At 35.0% G+C, this 18,011-nt stretch overlaps 1 protein-coding gene across 5 annotated transcripts in view; it reads right to left on the reverse strand.

The window, feature by feature from the left end:
• The window catches only part of per2 (period circadian clock 2), a 41,878-nt gene extending 28,501 nt beyond the window's left edge, over positions 1 to 13,377 (reverse strand). For all 5 annotated transcript variants that reach the window (XM_060871489.1, XM_060871484.1, XM_060871472.1 and 2 more), the window contains exon 1: positions 13,226 to 13,377. The gene's annotated coding sequence lies outside the window, so the exon portion shown is untranslated. The remainder of the gene's footprint in view (positions 1 to 13,225) is intronic.
• Positions 13,378 to 18,011: the final 4,634 nt, after the last annotated feature.

An 18,011-nucleotide genomic window follows, 5' to 3' on the forward strand; every position in this document is an offset into this window, starting at 1 on the left:
TTAGCCTTGCTCTAGGCTTTTTCACAGGTTCTATAGGTTATCAGACAAGACTGATCTGGTGTTTTACCTCCCAAAGTCTCTGCTGTCCTGCCACACTGTGCCACATTCTCTCCTTTCGAGGTATAACATTCAGTCTGAAGTTCATTTGCAAATACAGTTGAGTCCATAAATATTTGAACTGTGACACAATTCTAATTTCACCTATGTGCATTCAAGGACTTTATCAAGAAAATATAAAAAATTTTTAAAATATTAAAACCATCTTTTCACATGTCCGGTACATTTTCTCAGGCTCAAACAAGATCTAACTGAAAGATAGCATAAAATTTAGGAGTGGCCAAATGAACAATTTGGTACATTCCTAAAAAGAAGGAATGCATTTTAGCTCAACAACACCAAAAGGCCTGGAAGACCACGGAAGAAAACTAAACTGAATGATGCAAAGGTCTTTCCTTAGTGAAAAAGACTCCTTCACAACATCTAGGCCAGGGGTCGGCAACTTTAAACACTCAAAGAGCCATTTGGACCCGTTTCCCACAGAAAAAATACACAGGGAGCCACAAAACCCCTTTGACATCTAAAATGAAGATAACACTGCATATATATATGTTTTTTTCCCTTTATGGAAAGTATAGAAAAAACTGAAGTGTGTTGCATTTATGAAATCAATGAACTGCTACTGAGTAAACAAAATTTTATTTATGCCGGCAAACAAAAATATTTTGAACAATTTGAACTAACCTTAACAAAAAAGACGCTGGGTTGAAGGTTACTTTCAAATAAAATGTTCAATGTCTAATTGAATCCTCTTCTTATTCATGACATCAAAATTTTAACTTGCCCGCTGCACCAAACCAAAAATGTGTCTGCTTCTGTGTGTCGGATTTCACAAGGCGGCAGTTATGACGCATATTTTGATTGTCAAAAAAAGTAAACACGGTTTATTTTAATGTCACAAGAGTATCATAATCTTAGAATTTAGAATTACATTTTTTAAAAAAACTAACTAACTAAAATAAAATAAATTTCATTTAAATATTTATTTTCCAAATCTACAGGGAGCCGCAGCAGAGGGATGAAAGAGCCACTTGCGGCTCTGGAGCCGCGGGTTGCTGACCCCTGATCTAGGCAAAACAAGAACACTAGAGGTGGCAGGTGTACCACTGTCAAAGTACAATCCAAAGACTACCTCATCAATGTAGAGGCATATAGAATGCAGTGGTGCAAACTACTGTTAGCACTCAAGAACAAAAAGATCAGATTAGACTTTGATATGTACAAATTTCGGATATAGGCAAAATTAATGATGGGTGGAGGAGAGTATGGAGAGGGAAAGAAAGGGCTCATGATGCACATTGTCTGTCAAACCTGGTTCAGGCGGTGTTATTCAGTTCAACTCAATTCAGTTTTATTTGTATAACACTTTTAACCCTGGACATGGAACTGGTTGAGTGGTGTTCATTGATGATGTAACTGCTGATAGAAGTAGCAGGATAATTTGTAAAGTGTATAGAGCTATGCTTTTTGTTTAGATTCAGCCAAATGGTGCAAAGGACGATGTTTCACAGTACAGGTGGAAAATGAAACATAACATATCACGAAAGCAACCCAAGAGCCTCCTGGGTCAAATACATTAAATGTTCACAAATGGCAAAGTTACTTGACCTCAGTATACTTTCACTTTTCAGTTAAAACTGAAGGAACAAGGACCCATTAATAAGCAACAACTGAAGGCAGCTGCAGTAAAAGCCTGGAAAAGCATCTTAAAGGAGGAAATGTCACATGTTCTGTGATATCCAGAGGTTCCAGACTTTTATTAGTCGCTGAATCATTGTAAAGAATTTGCATCCAAATATTAAAAACAGACCTTATATTTACAATTTTTTAAATTTAATTACAATTAAATTAATGCGTAATGCCTCCACTCTTCTGAAATGCCATCCACTAGATGTTGGAGTGTGAATGTAGACCACAAGAGCACATTAGTTTGGGCACTGATATCAGCCAAAGAGGTCTGGTGTGCAGTCAGCTTTAAAATTCATCCCAAAGGTGTTGAGATTGTGAAGGGAAATCCTACTGCTGCAACAAATAAAGATATTCTAGACAATCATGTTGCAGTAGCACAATCCATAAAATAATTCAGATACACGTCAAGAGCTTTAGTTATTGTTCACATTAAATATCAGAATGGTGAAAATGCTGAAAGATTTAATCTCTGACTTTCACCATGGCATGGATGTTGGTGCAAAATGGATTGTTTTGAGTATTTTGCAAACTGCTGATCTCCTGGAATCTTCTCACACAACAGACTCTAGAGCTTAACAAAAAATAAAAAATGATATATAAATATATAATTAAACAGTATATACGGTCCTAGACTGAAGCAAGTGAAAAGCAAAGGAAAGTAGGCTGCTATCCACTCAATGACATAATATATTCACCCTTAAGACATAGATCCTTTTAATTAAGTGACAAATCTGGTTTATGTAAGAGGGATATCTCTTATGAGACCTTTATAACCAATGCATTTCAGATAAGGTACCCAGTGATTGTAAGCATAGCAGAGGAAGAGACTGTATGTGCTGCCAGAAATGCAAAGTAACCTAGTAACCTAGAGAACCAATACTCAGATAAAGCAAAGTCTACATCAATGTTCTCAAACACAACCTTTGATGGTTTACAAGTGATATAGATACACTGAACAACTGAACAACTAAGTTAATTATTAAGCTGATAAAATTTGTTCTCACCGTGCGTCTATAACCTTCACATGCAAGAAGAATTGAGAAGTTAAAGTAGCAAACAATTTTTAAGCCTTCAAACACTGATATCTCTAACAACATTGCTGCTAAAGAGACCCATGAGCCAGAACTACATCTCAGTTGAAAAACATACAGGTAACAAATTTAAGCTTGTTCGTGAATTAGTAATATGTGAATATAGTACATGCACATGCAACCAAAAATGACTCCTACATAGAAATCCTCCTTGTTAAAAGGAAGACAGGAGTCATAACCATTATTTTGAGATCTACAGTTATATTATTGTGCATGTTGTCATGACAATGTAACATCAACATGAATGCCAGGACCCAAGGTTTCCAATCCAAATATATCTCTCTGCCACCACCAGCTTGCCTTCTTTCCATAGCGCTTCCTGGTGAGGAGAGGTGACGGGTCAAACCGGCATGCAACGCGGGTTGATTCTCACTTGTGTCATTACTTATCACACACGCCAAGGGGTGTGAACTTGAACCAGATGGAGCAAAAGCTGCAAATCTGGGACAGACCCATTAACTATTATGTTGCTTTGCTGAAACTTGTGCACTGAAAAACATGTACTAAATAAAAGCAAGCCTGGAGCTTAATAAAATAAAATTCTGCCTGCTTCCACCTACACCCTAGCACAACCCCAACATGAGTACGCCTTGATCCGCTTTACATCAGTGAGAGATATTTGGTGGAGAGGTTTTAATGATCAGAAAAGCTGAGCTTCTGGTCTAGTTATGCAGAGCAGATGTATACAGTACAGTTCAGATGCTTCCTGAGAAGCATTTATTTGAAATCATCATTTAATCATTAATCTCTAATCATTCATTTGAGACCATGTTATTTTTCAACCTCCTGCATTGTCAAACAAACTAATGACTTTGGACAAAAAAGCACAAGATAATGTATTGCAATGTTGGACAACTCAAAATAAAGCACAGAATACAAAAAGCCTGTTTCATGGGCCATCAAATGTTTAGTGTATGTCAAGTGATATAGCACATCACAGCATGCCTCACTTCACAGGCCAACTACCTGATAAAATATTCAGTGCTATTTTTATTATTGACTTTTAGTTTATTGACTAGCTGTTACAGCCCTAAAATATACAGTTATAACAAAGCTTGTTTAAACCATTTAAAATGATAACAAAAAAAAAACTCTCAAGAGATGGCCACCATTCATACACAGATATTCTCTCCATCGCACACTGGGAAATCCACATTCATTTGAGTAATAAATATCTAATCAGATGGGACCAATCTGGATAAATATACTACAAATAGCTTAAAAATAATAAAAAAAATCATATGTCAAGCTTTTGTCACTTATTAGGTTTTTTTAATCTAGTAAATATTTTCAGGATTTCATCTGATATATTGACCAGGATTTCATTTGCCATACACTGTTTACCTCATCCCACTTTTTACACCTAGTGTATTTGCAGAATGCAAACTATTATATAATACACATTCGATTGTATAGAAAAAGTTTGATATTTCTCATGAGTCTTCAAGAAATGGGCATTTGAATAAACAACAAATCTATTACAACTACTACTAAAGACTACCATGTCATATTGTCAAAATGTCAAAAAGAAGAGTAATATACGTCACAGTGATTACATGCTTATCCAAGCTGTGAGACACCACAGTGAAAAAAGTGGAACATAAGCTACAAACCCAAAAGGTAGAAACATAAACAAATCATAAATGGACGGCTTTTAATTAGCAATTATACTGTAAATTGGCCTGAAATTATAAAAATGTTAGATTTAAATCTTGTATTCAAAATAACTTTTATTTTTCAAGTGAAATCCCAAATCTCTGAAATAAAAGACATGTCTAAGTCATCCAAACCTTTATGTATAAATCAAGTTCCAAGTCCCTTAGTTGGAAGCTAATACTTATACAACATCCTAAGCTAGTGTGGGAGTGAAATCAGCCCTTAAAGAACTGGTCTGTTGAACAAACTAGCATTTTGTAGCCCATTTAAACATGGATGTAAAATAGCTTTAAAAGTTAAGATAGATTTGAAATGTTAACAATTACAATGATAAGACCCTGGTGTTACAGGCGGCTCTTTACAGAACATCGTGCTCCTGTTTATTTTGCAACTCTTTAAAAACTAAACACCAACAAACCAGATGAAATGTAGCCATCACCAGCTTGTGGTCTATTCAAGTTCAAAGTTTAAAGTCATGCTCTGTGTGTGTGTGTGTGTGTGTGTGTGTGTGTGTGTGTGTGTGTGTGTGTGTTATAAAATAATATTTGTTTTCAGAACTGGGCCCAACCAGAGCTAGGCCAGCAAGAGTGGGGTGGATAGTTAGGTCCACCAACTACATTCATTCTACACTGACTGATTATAAACCGAGTGCTAGGCAGTCTTGGAGAAAAAAGTGGGAAAAAGATGGAACTTAGCATGGAATTTAGTGTCTTCTCAGTCAGATGACCGCCACAGCAACAGTGAAAACCCAATCTACTCCAGTAGTCATGTGGCACTATTGCCACGCTCCAGTCAGATCTTCTCTATCATACTCCAGTAGAGAGAGCATGCCTAATTTCTGCCTATTCATTCACACTGTACATTACAAGTATATATTATTTTAAAAATGAATCTATCTAGAATCTTGCACTAGAATGAATTAAAAACTATATAGATATTAAAAAATATAGCTCTAATTAAAATTCTATTATTTCTCAAAAGTAAAATAGTGTCATTATACGTTATAAATTAAGAACAAGATGTGTTATTTCCGAAATATAGAATTATTTAAACATCATAAATAATAGTATAGAAATATTTACACAAACCTATTATGTGGTTGTCTTATGTCACCTAGCAGGATTATGAAATTGCCTTATTATTATTACAACATGGTAATTAGTTACATAAAGATACGACACTTTCTGCAGATAAGAGACTACGTCTGCCATTATCAAGTATTCCGTTTTTCTTGTTGAAGTTTTCAAGCAGCCATTCAGATTTCATTGGTAGCACGTACACTGATTGAACAAATATACTCTGTAGTTGCAAGTACAAAATGTTCAGCAATTCTTGTGCAATGTAGATCATGACAAAAGTCCAGTCTGTTATAACCACTACTTAATTAATAAGTAACTACTACAGTAGAAGTGAATGTGTATCTTTCACACTCTGCATATTTTCCCATTCAGGGAATTTTAATTTGCATCTAGCTGAAAAGCCAGAAAAACATTTAGATAAAAGTTAATAAAGTCTGTGCTCTGGTTTGTAAAGAATAGTGTTATAATAATTGAGTCTAGATGTGAAAAACACAAAGACAAGCATCTGTGCTACAGCATGGTGTAATTAACTTCAGTAACTTCAAGGCTTGTTTAAGGAGGTTTAAGCTGGTGTTCAAGGTAAAGTTTTTATTGTCAATGCAACCATATGTGCAGACATACAGAGGAATCAAAATATCGTTTCTCTTCTCTCTTATCAAGTGTTTACTTTGTCAATGCAATATAGAAATTTTGTATAAGAATATCAGCAGTTAGTGTAATACAGAAACAGGTTTATATGGAGGAAACAGCAGTGTACTTGTAATAAATAGACATATATAAACTGAGTGAATAAATCTCTTAAATCTGAATGAATATACATCTGAGTAAATATAAACAGTGAATTCGATAATATATTAACAATTATACGTCCAAAATATATGTCAACAATTTGTAAGGTGCAAATATACATCCAAATATATGTAAACATTCTGAATACTGAGTGTGAAGGAATTTGTAAGGTGCAAGACGTATAGCAGCAGTATGACAGTAGTGCAAAAAGACTAATGTATAAAGTGCAACAGTGTTAGATTTAAAGCTTTTGGAACAAATGTTCCATGGTCCATGTGTGCAGAGTTCTACAGAGAGTGTAAAGTGTCTCATGTGCATTGAAGAAGTGTGGAGTGAGCTGTAGATTTTCAGGAGTTCAGGAGTAGGTGGGAGAGGGGGGAGGTAATGGACAGAGTTCAACATCCTGACAGCCTGTTGGGTAAGGCTGTTTGATAAAGCTGTCTTGTAAAGGGAGCCTGGAGGATCCAGTACCTTCTCCCTGAAGGTAGCAGGCTAAAGTAGAGGTTTGGCGGGTGTGACCTATCAGCAGCCCTGCTGATGGCTCTGCTAATGAGGTGTGAAAGATGTCCATAAGGGGGGCAGAGAAAAACTGATAATCTTGCTGGCTGTATTAAATGTACCACACCATGATGCAGCTGGTGAGGATGCTCTCAATTTTGCCCCGGTAGAAGGAGCACATGAGAGGAGGTGGGACTCGTGCTTTCCTTAGTTTGTGGGGGAAGTAAAGGCATGACTAAGCCTTCTTGGCCAGCGATGAGGTGTTTGTCATCAGGAGAGGTCCTCAGAAATATACAGCTCTAGGAACTTGGTGCTGCTCACCCTCTCCACTGCAGCATCGTTGATGGTTAATTGGGAGTGCTGAGGAGGTCCTCATCTGAAGTAGATGACAATTTCCTTCTATTGTCTTCCCCACGTTGAGGAAGAGATTATTGTCATGACACTACTGGACCAGTGTTGGACCAGTAGTGTAAAGTGATAAGATGCTTTACTTTATAAACTTTGGCTGGAGGAGGCTGTCCGTGTGAGGATTCAGTGTGTATGCAAATCTGAACATCATTAGTATAACAATAAATGATAACATTGATAAGGTAGAGTATTTCATTAATGTGCTAAGCCATGGGAAATCTTATATAATAAAGTGTGAAGACAATTCTGACCTAAATCTATCAATTAAAACCAACTGCTGTCTATCAGAGAGAAAATATTAGATCCAGGCAGGGACATCACATATTTGTCTGACCATTTTTGAGAGCTGCAGAAGTATGTCATGGCATAGTATATCAAAAATAGTTGTTCAGATATTCTTTGCAACTATTTTCAACCACCCAGAATTACTTTTTAATTAGCAATGAGTTGCTTGAACCCTGAAAAGAACAGGTTAAATATGACTGAAACTTTTTAAACACAGGGTGTTTGAGGCAAAGCATTCTTTGGGTTAAGATGCTACCACGTGGTAGCATAGGTAGCTTTTCCATAAAAGGCTGTTTGGAAATAGGCTAGTAATTACTGAGCTGCTCTGGGTCAAGCCCTGACTTTTTAAGAACTTGATTGCTGCAGGTTTCACGCTGGTTGGAATAGTGCCAGGACTGAAAGGGCAGGATTATGAGTGGACATGGTAAAAGCAGACATGTTTTAATTAGAGGATTAGGCATAGCATCAAGATGGATAGTGGTAGCTTTCACAGCATGGCAAAAGAACTTTCAAATAGAAGCACAAAATGTAGAGAGTCGATCAGTAAAAGTAGTAAAAGTAGGTAATTGTCACTGGACATCATGGCAGTGTAATATCATGAAGCAATGATTAAATCATTATATTGCAAAAGCTTAGTCTCAGGATGGCAAATGCATGTTTATTAGGAAGGAAGGATAATGGTTAAGTTTCTTGGTAGAAAGAACAAAAAACAGAACAGATTTATGATCAGAAATCAGAAAATCCCTACCACAGATGTTAAGAGATTAAATAACTAGTAGGCAAACTGAAAATTAAGAAATTAAGTTTCAGGAAGTTGGTAATCAAAACACATTTATCTGTTTAAAAATGAATACAAGCATGGTCTAGCATGGTTTGTCCACATACTGTGTTACATTAGATGAAAAGTACAAACCAACAACACTTTTCCAGGCCATTATTCAGTATTTCCCTGGCAATGTAGAAGACCTAATAATCTACATTTGTAACCCAGTGCCTAATTTCTTCCAGTCAGCTTGCACATACCAAAAACACAAAGCCAATAACACACACCTTGATTTTTTGGGTCTGGTTTTATTTTAGTTTTCAGCACACTGGAGACCTGGAGATTTAAATGCTAATTACCAAGATCTGGCTTGATGTGTGAAAGAAGAAATTGTTTTTTGAATTTCCACCCACTATCTGCTGAGCGTAAATCTCCAGAGACAATTTTGTATTAGTCATACGAACCCACAGCAACTGGACCCCAATATATATATATATATATATATATATATATATATATATATATATATATATATATATATATATATATATATATATACACATGTACATATATACGTATATATATATATATATATATATATATATATATATATATATATATATATATATATATATATATATAGACACACACACATTCAGCTGTAGATGACCTTGAAGATATGTTGTATGTTGTATGTGTGTATATATATATATATATATATATATATATATATATATATATATATATATATATATATATATATATATATATATATATGTATACACACACACATACAACATATCTTCAAGGTCATCTACAGCTGAATTTCTTGCTGGTGTCCTGATAAAATGTCCATTATGTTAAAACAATTCAAAACTGAGAGTCAAACCTTCTTACCACTGGGAAACTTTCAGATTAAAAGGTCCTGATAATTCAAGTAAATTGGTGTTGGAAAATCAGGTCATGTTATAGTGATTCTGCTGAGACAGAAGCAGCTGAGCAAATTCTCATTTATGTCAGTGTGTGTGTGTGTGTGTGTGTGTGTGTCTGTGTGTGTGCTGTCACTTGGTCAAACCAGGCTATTCAAGCACAGTGATAAACACATTAACTCTTTCCACTGGATTTGCAGCTTTCAAATAATCTTTACTCTTTGACCTATCAATAAATTGTGAACGTGATTAAACTAATAGTTTGTATCAGAAGTCTTTTACACTGTGAAAGGTTTTTCAATTTTAAAATAAGTTTTATTAAACATAAAATAAATGTATTGATTCCATCACTTCTTATTTACTTATTCACATTAAATTGGTAGAGACACTGAGAACAGCCCATTGTAATAGGTAAATGGAGATATAAAAACAAAGACAGAAACATAACTAACTACAGTATATTACAGATTTGTCTAATGTCATGTTTTAAGTTAAAAAAATCTAATCTATTAAGTAAAAAAAACCCACTTAAAACATTTTTTATTTTAACATTTTTAAAGACACAAAACTTTAGCATTAGCTAAATTATTTTAAGTGATACATTATATATACATGTAAATATTTAAATAGAAGGCATTTGTGCATGTACTGTATGTGCGTATGTGTGTACGTGACTCATAGCCAGAATGCCTCTCTAAAAAAAAAGTGCTTTTCCGTCTCAATGTGCGTCATCAGCCTTTCCTCCACGCCTAACTGTGTGGTATGCAATAACACAGCCGCCACTTCAGCACTGCCGGCAAAATCTACCCTTTCTTCTCCAGTGCACATTTCCATGTATTCAACCCCTGGTGATTCTAAACTCCCTGCTATCTGTGTGAGTGCAGAAAACCACACAATGAGATAAGGGATTTGAATTGTGCTGTAAGCTGTTGAAATCAACATAAAAAATCTATCAGAAGTACATTTATGCCATTTAAGATAAAACAGTTACTGAAGTTGGATAAGAGCAAAAAGCTTCAGACAAAAATAACACAGTAGCTTGATATGGAGTGTGGTACAAGTATGATGATGTGCTGAGAGAATATCTCTAGTGTACATGAGTACATGAGCCAAAAATCATCCCAAATATTTAGATGATAAAATCTTTAAAAGCGAGTCCCTGCTTAATTTTGATTGAGAAAACACCAGATGGCTCAACCGCCCACCAGTTTCCATGCACTTGAATGAATGTCTGCAATTAGTTCTTTCTCATATATTTCTTTTCAAAAGAAAACGTCTTTGTACTCATTCTTCAATATCGTTATCTTCAATAACAGCCCACGGATGGAATTCTAATGACACCAAAAAAAAAAAAAATAGCTTGAATATGTAAAAAAAAAAAAAAGAAAGAAAGAAATTAAATAAGAAATTAAAGAAAGAAAAACCCACTAAACATCAGTGTTCTAAAGAAAGCTTCCTTCACCACAAAAATTCATCGCCAAAAATTGCTGAGTAATTAGCAGGCAAGGGAGTTGTTGCTGAATTAGTTTCAAAAACACAGGCACACAGGATAAAGGCAGATTAAGGTATTTGGAGCACCTCATTTAGGACTAGGTCAGTTTTAATAATTAGCTCACAAACACACACATCACATCACAGGCATACACACACTCAGGAGTATTAGCAATAAATCACACACAGTAAATAGTTAACACAGTGATCAGCAACAACCAATAACAATGTAATGTAAAGGGTAAGCTACCTATAAGACTGCTATTTTTCTTCATTGTGAGTTAATCCTTTCAAAGTAGCTTACTAGAAAGCTGAATATAGTATATTTAACCAATTGTTGCACAGACTGGTGACACATTAGAGAGCAATCAATAAGGTGTTGGTCCACCACAAGCCACTTGATCTGCTTCAGTGCACATTGAACCTGTACAAGGTGATATTTCTTCCAGGAGATATTCCCCCATGTGCAGTTTTGACGATGGAGCTGGAAGGGGCTATTTCCATACCTATTAAACCATTCTCCTGTGCCCTGGGCATGTTGGGTGGAACATCCTGGAGAGACTACTCCCATCAGGACTGAAATGTTTATTCATAGGATTAAGGTGATCAGACAGAATAACTTTGCAAGATTTGCAGTGACTCTTCCCGCAAAGGCCATAGTTTGCAAAGTTCCCTTGTCTTTCATTATTATTTCCCCAAGCTAAATAACTAGCTAAAGTACTGCTGTTTTCTATATGAGTGTTTACAGCTGAAGTCAAAATAATCTAGAAAATAAGAATCATAAACAGTATCCAATGTTTGTGTGGACTCTCACATCTTCTGCAAATGTTTTCTCCAGATTTCCAGTATTCATCTACTTCCCAAAAAAACATGCTGTTAGGTAGATTAGCTACACTTCATGGCCCCTAGGTGGAAGTTGTGTGAATTTGTATGTATGTGGTGCCTTGCAATGACTGGCATAAATCCAGAGTGTATTTCCCTGTCACATCTAGTATTACTTGACTAGGATAAAGCAAGGCACCTAAGATGAATGAATGAATGAATGAATGAATGAATAAATGAATGAATGAATATTTAAATTAGACTGTCAGACCCATAATCCAAAAATATTACTACAATATTCTAAACTTTTTTCTGCAAAAAAAATATATATATTATATTTTACTTACGGATGTTATATGAAACACACCAGATTTAATTATTATACAGCTATGCTAATATTTCACATACATATATATATATATATATATATATATATATATATATATATATATATATATATATATATATATATATATACACATATATATATATATGTATGTATATATATATATATGTGTGTTTATATATGTATATATATATATATATATATATATATATATATATATATATATATATATATATATATATATATATATATATAGAGAGAGAGAGAGAGAGAGAGAGAGAGAGAGAGAGATTTAATGGATGTGTTTATTCAGCTTGCACATTTTTTAATGCCATAACCTTTTAACCTTTTACTTGTTCCTTTACAACAGATTGCACTTTTTTTTTTCAATGTAATAGCCCTGCACTACATATTTTTACATAAATACCTATATATACTTCTGGTAGATGACAAACTGCATTTCGTTGCTGTGTACTTTTAGTATGCAATGACAAGTTGTATCTATCTATCTATCTATCTATCTATCTATCTATCTATCTATCTATCTATCTATCTATCTATCTACCTGTATCTATCTATCTATCTATCTATCTATCTATCTATCTATCTATCTATCTATCTATCTATCTATCTGTCTGTCTGTCTGTCTGTTTATTATCTATCATCTATCTATCTATTAAAGCGAGAACTCTGCATAGTTGTAACTATGTAGTAACTCTTGAACAAGTTACTTTCATGTAAGATGTGCCGTGTATAAGAGGGCAAAGTGTGTGCGAAAGGCGGTGAAACCTCTGATCTTCCAGTCCATCAGATAGTGAGCCCACAGGGCTGGAAGTGTCACGGAAAGCTCGTTGTGACACGTTTTTCTAACCGGATCAAGCTCTCAAGTATTATCCAGTTTCCCACTTTGTTGCACTGGAAGATTATTCATGGGAGTAAAGAGGCAAAATACATCATGTGATTAAATGCAAATAGCATTAAAGAATGGATCCGTATAAGGTATATATGCATTTTTTTCTTTTTATTGATGTGATCTTAAGGACAGTATCAGACTTCTGACCCACTCTGTGACACAGTTACGCAACACGCGTGTTTACACAATGTGGGTTAAAGACGCGCCCCAAACATACACATATTCTCAGTGTATAACGTCAGTGTATAATGTTCCTTATTACAAGGAGGATCATCATAAAAAAGTATGCCCTTATAAGGAAATTTTCCATTCTACATCACACAATGAAATGTCAGTGTTATACATTCAGCACTGAGTAGAAAACAATCAGAACACTTTAATGAGTAAAAAAAAAAACCACACAGCCTACCTTTTTAGTGAACTTTTTCTTCACGTTGCTGTCACTGAGCTCTGCACTCTGACACACTGCACTCGTATAGGTTCAGTCTTTCTTCACACTGTTGCCCTGAATCTCTAGCGCGAGCGATGACCTCAATTCAAACACCGCCAAGCCAAGTCTCTCTTCGACCAATCAGATCGGCTCGGAAAATTGCGCTTCCAATGAAAGTAGGCGGGCGCAAAGGCTCGTAGGTGACTATTGGCTAAAAGAGCTGTCGGTTTATTTATGTAAGGCAGGACTAGAACTCACGTGGAAACCCATGGCTAGTGACGGAGTGCTGTGCGCGTGGGCAAATCAGTAACGAGGAGCTGAACGAGTGAATGAAGCCCAGCACAACGTGTGTTATACAAACAGTTATACAATGTATGTTAGCGTGTGTAAAGTCAATGTGGATGCCTTACGCTAAAACCTCACGGAGACCTGTTATTTGATTATTGCATGGACAGGTGATATTACACCATTTACATAGTATTTATTATAAGATTTATGGGCTATTGCATTCACACCTGAATCCAATTCAGTTCAATTCGGTTTATTTGTATATGCTTTTAACAATTCACATTCTCTCAAAGCAGCTTTACAGAAGTATGGAAACAGAAGAGAGAGAGAAAAAGAAAGAAATAAGGATAAAAATTGAATATATGCAATTAAAGTTTAAATTGAATTTAAAAAAGATTAACTTAAAATTTAAAATACTATATATCTGTCCCCTGAATATACACATGCACTTGAAACATCTTGCGGGGACTTCTAGAGGAAAGGAATGTACAAATGATTAATAAGGATGACTACATACAGACAAAATCACAGTCATGACAATATTTAACCACTCTCTTGTTTGTATGATATTGCATAGATATAGAATCAGCCAATCATGCAGCAGATACATTACACAAGCTTTAGTTAATGCTCTACCACCGCTGAACATTTCATGAGAACTCTCATCTTCATCTCATCCATATTTGAATTTTCCCATGTGCCCATTTGGTCATGGGAACTATGTGCAGAATAGGTTGTTTCTTTACATGTTGGTAACATATTAAAGCTAACATGGTTGCAAATGCAGCCCTGTACAAAGTGTTTTGTAATGCATGGTCCAGTGGTTACTTAAGAGGGTCAGTGAAACCTACACTTTTTCCTATAATGTTTAGAAAAAGGTTCTTTGGTGCAGAATGAATGAAGACATAAAAACATTACTGTATTGACATAATTATTTCTCCTGCATTTCTTCTAAAACATGGCAATGATTTAAAGTAACAAATGACTATTGCTATCTCTGAAACCAAAGCAAAAATATGTTAATGTGCCCAGTTGTCATGCAGTTATTTCTCTTAACGACTTTGCCTCTAAATTAATTCTGCCATTTGCTGTTTGAAAAAAACAAAAAACATTAAAGACAAACAGCACTGCAGCATGTATTATGTATTACTCTACAAATTTAACCAATCTAGGTTTTTCAGTGATGTTCAGAAACTGTCATTGTGATTGTGGTCATCCTTCTAGCCTGGAGCACACTGCCATCTACTGGATCTGGGTATATTACAAGACCCACTTATACAATCAGTTATTTACAGTTCTCCAAATCCATACTTTTGTTAGTGAGGGTGTAAATATTTACTGTCAAGTCAAATGAGCTCAGGGCTCTTTAGAGATTATTTATATTCATTTTCTTTTCCAAATTGTATTTTAGATTGTGTTTTAGAATGTATTTCCAAATTGTGACATACAAAAGGGATTGAATGTCCCTTTTACACAAAATAGTATATACATTTTCATAATTTTAAATTTATGAAAAATATTTTTATTGATTTAAATTTATAGTGTTCATTAAGAAAGGAATTAGGTCTGGACTCCTTCACTACCACACACATGGACTGGAAGAAGCAGCAGATGGAACATGTTGTTTCTAGGGCTTAAAATATGTCTCCACAACATTGACTTTTCAGTGGCAGGTGAACATGACATGAAATGACGATGGTGATCAATTCAAAATGAAGTAAAATGCTCAGAGGACTAAAAGACAATCAAGTCATATTTTGTTAATATTTTTATTGTTGTTGTGTTTTGAAAAAAATGTATGTCGTTTATAACAAAAAGTCTTATATACATTTTAGGCAATGGACACCAAAGAAAAACAGGAACAAAAACTTTGGTAAGTGTTCTTTGGTAAATCACTCACATATTGGAGAATGTGAAAGTACGTACTCAATAAAAAGGTGCTAAATAAATCATTTCTTTTTTCTTATTTCCCATATGATCCTACATACAGAGACCCTGTTTATAAAAGGTAAAGCCTGGACTCACTGTTTTACATAATTTAGTTTAGGGGGAAAAAAATCATCAATCCACATCATGCTTTTCTTTGGAGTCAGACAGAGGACATGTATATAAAATTTAAATTAAGGCAATAGAAATCATTTTAATCATCTGTAGCTATAATTATTTTGTAGATCATATAGATTATTCCTCTATAGGGTCTACAACAATGTGTGTGTATGTGTGTGGTAAGCAGTTTCCCTGTGTGTTAAGCAGTCTTTGTCCCTGACGGCATTCACTGCAGGATCAAAACCAAATGACGGTTGGTCCCCCTCAAAATATCCAACAGCCCGGTGTCATCTGTGGAGGCCTTCAAGTTTCTGGGCACTACCATTTCCCAAGACCTGAAATGGGAGTGCAGCATAAACTCAATCATCAAAAAGGCCCAACAGAGGATGTACTTTCTACATTAATTAAGGAAGTATGGTCTGCCACAGGAGCTGTTGATGCTGTTCTACACTGCAGTCATTGAATCTGTCCTGTGCACATCCATCACCATCTGGTTTGGTGCAGAAACAAAACAGGACAGAAACAGACTGCAACGCACAGTAAAAACAGCAGAAAAAATAATTGGTGCCCCCCTGCCCACTCTCCAGGACTTGCACGACACAAGAACCAGAAAACAGGCAGGAAAAATCACCACTGACCTTTTGCACCCTGGACACAACCTCTTTCAGCTCCTCCCTTCTGGCACACGCTACAGAACTCTGCTTACTAAAACTGCCAGACACAGGAACAGTTTCTTTCCCCAGCCAATCACCCTGATTAACAACTCACCATAATTATATTCACTGCTTCATATCAATAAGTACTGCATTATCAGGACTGTCAATCATCAAATCATCTGTATATATTACACACATTACTGCTGCTATATATTGTACAAAAAGCATAATATTGCACAATATTGTTATTTGCACTCCCACACTTTATGTACATAACTGATCGTTCATATTCTAGATTCATATTTAATACTCATTCTGTCTATATTGTGTCTTATCGTCTGCATTGTCTTGTATAGTTTGTATAGTATAGTGTTATTTATGTCTGTACTTTTGAGAGTCACAAACAGCTGGAACCAAATTCCTTGTGTGTGTCAACACACTTGGCCAATAAACCTGATTCTGATTCTGATTTAAGAAAGAATCTTATTAAGTGCCATGGAAGCAGTTTAGTTGATTCTGTAGAATATGGTCTTTCATATCCTCAAGGTACCGTCAATACAAGTAATGTTTCTCATGTTGAAGAGTCGACTGAATATTTTGAGGCTGAGTCACAGTTATCTTCGCCATACATTGTAAATAGTTGTTCAGCTGTAATTTCTGATCTAAAGGCAGCAGGTGTTGGTCAAAGTACACTGAATTCTGTAGTGATTTCCATGGAAGAGATTATTCAAGATATCCATCAGCATGCTAAAGAGACAGTGATAAAGCATGTAATTAGTATTGAAAGAGAAACGGAAATGTGCAAGAAAGTTGAGGCGAGTTTTAAGGGGTTAGAGAATCCTTTCAGCTTTCAATATTTAAAAATATTACCAAAATGCTGGCAAAAAAGCTTCAGAATCATAAGGTATATAGTTGGCGAAGTTCAACAACTTTTAGTCAGTAAAACATTGGTCCAGGAAAAATGGTGTCTTTAAATATAGTAAAAGGAGGTTCTGAAATTGCTATGGCAATACAAGTGCCCAGTAGCATTCAGGTTATGAAGGTTAATTTGGGATAAACATAATGGGTTTGTTTATCGTCCAAACTTGGTTATCTGTGGCAAAGTTGAATCTGAAGTGCCTTTGTATTATCAGATACAGTAGAATCAGTTCTGATAATGTGTGAAAAACTGTTTCTACCCACAGTGCCTTTAAGTACAGTAACTTTTCAAGAACATTTCCATGCATATGAGGTGATCAGATCAAAGCAGGATTTTTTTTTTTTTTGTATTACCCTAGGCCTTTTGACATACAAAATTTCATATGGAGGGAATGACACAACTCTGCTTGTCGTGCCATATTGCTTTCTCTTATTTTTATGATGTTATACATGTTTCTGTCAGACACAAGGCAATGGGTTTGCAATGTAAATTCAATGACATTGAAATGCTTTATTTTTTTACATTTACATAATATATTTTACATTTATATATTTTTTTTATATATAAAACACTTTAGAGAAATGAAAATTAAATATTACACTTAAAGTGTCAAGTAAAATTGAAGATAAATTAACTATATACTGTGTAATTACATTACTCTTAACAGTGTGATTATACTACAGTGTTAAATACTTTACCACATTTCAGTGTTATTTTTTACACAATATTGAGTAGAATTAACTCTAAAAACTTGACACTGACCAAAGAGTAAATTTTACACTGATTTCGAGTGGGACAAAATGTTATCTGAAACAGAGTCAAATTCAACTCTTTAGGAGTTAAATTAACACTTCTG

This window comes from Tachysurus vachellii, chromosome 1, assembly GCF_030014155.1.
Source record: "Tachysurus vachellii isolate PV-2020 chromosome 1, HZAU_Pvac_v1, whole genome shotgun sequence".
Taxonomy (NCBI): Eukaryota; Metazoa; Chordata; class Actinopteri; order Siluriformes; family Bagridae; genus Tachysurus; species Tachysurus vachellii.